The 965-nt window shown below is 31.6% G+C and overlaps 1 protein-coding gene across 4 annotated transcripts in view; it reads right to left on the reverse strand.

The window, feature by feature from the left end:
- Nucleotides 1–748: 748 nt before the first annotated feature.
- ntm (neurotrimin) overlaps nt 749–965 on the reverse strand; it is a 1,167,214-nt gene continuing 1,166,997 nt past the window's right edge. For all 4 annotated transcript variants that reach the window (XM_060909052.1, XM_060909051.1, XM_060909050.1 and 1 more), the window contains one exon: nt 749–965. This exon is cut by the window's right edge and continues 287 nt beyond it. The gene's annotated coding sequence lies outside the window, so the exon portion shown is untranslated.

Below are 965 nucleotides of genomic sequence, written 5' to 3' on the forward strand. Positions count from 1 at the left end.
TTTGTACAAATAATATGCATATAGAGAAGAGAAGTTGATGATGAGTTGTGTCAGGATGGGAACTTTTATAGAATTACTGAAAAACTGAAGAACGTGGATTATTACACAAAATATATAGGAATGGGTTGACATATTTCGAGATACTGCAATAGTAATGGACCAATACTTCTATAATGTCAGAACTCTAAACCAACACAAAAACGATGAGAACTGAAATGTAGACGTGTTAGCTGATAGCTCTTTGGGCTCTCTCGGTTGGTGCAATGGAAATGTCTCCTGCTTGGAATGGTTTTACCCCAAACCCAAGGATGCAGCCCTACTCAATCAAAAAGCAATGAGGGACTGCTGTTGAATCTGATGTTGCTTGATAATATTAAGAAAGCAAATAAAACAATGCTTTTGAATTGGTGTACATATGATATAAAATTTCATTAAATTATCCCAAACCTTAATTTCTCTTCCTGCAGAGTAAATGAAGCATTAGTAGTGAGTTTCTTAATGGTTCTGCAAAATCTCCACTTTGCCTTTCCATTTTAAAATAAAGGTTACACCAAATTCTGTTTGTATTTTTTTTATCATTATATATGTATTCATTTGTAAAATAAACCTTTTAAATATTATGACAAAAAATTATAATGGGAAGTAGCAGATGTGCCCTGTCTCCCCAAAATTTCTGGAATAATATTAATAATAATAATAATAAATAAAAAAATAAAAAATAATTATACAGTGATTCTTACTGAGGTCACTGACTATGATGACAAACAAAAGAGGGAGACGTGCATTTTACTTGTAATCTCCTAGTAAGTGTGATATTAAAGTTTTAGACAAGGTTATAGTTGGTTAAATGAAACTACAGTTACAGAAATAACTTTATATGCAAATATATATTGGACAAGCCTCACCTCAATAGGCCTGTTTCCTATGTATAAATAATGATACTGTCACTGGGGCAAAAGAAAAAA

Source organism: Neoarius graeffei, chromosome 25 (genome assembly GCF_027579695.1).
Source record: "Neoarius graeffei isolate fNeoGra1 chromosome 25, fNeoGra1.pri, whole genome shotgun sequence".
NCBI classification, from domain to species: domain Eukaryota; kingdom Metazoa; phylum Chordata; class Actinopteri; order Siluriformes; family Ariidae; genus Neoarius; species Neoarius graeffei.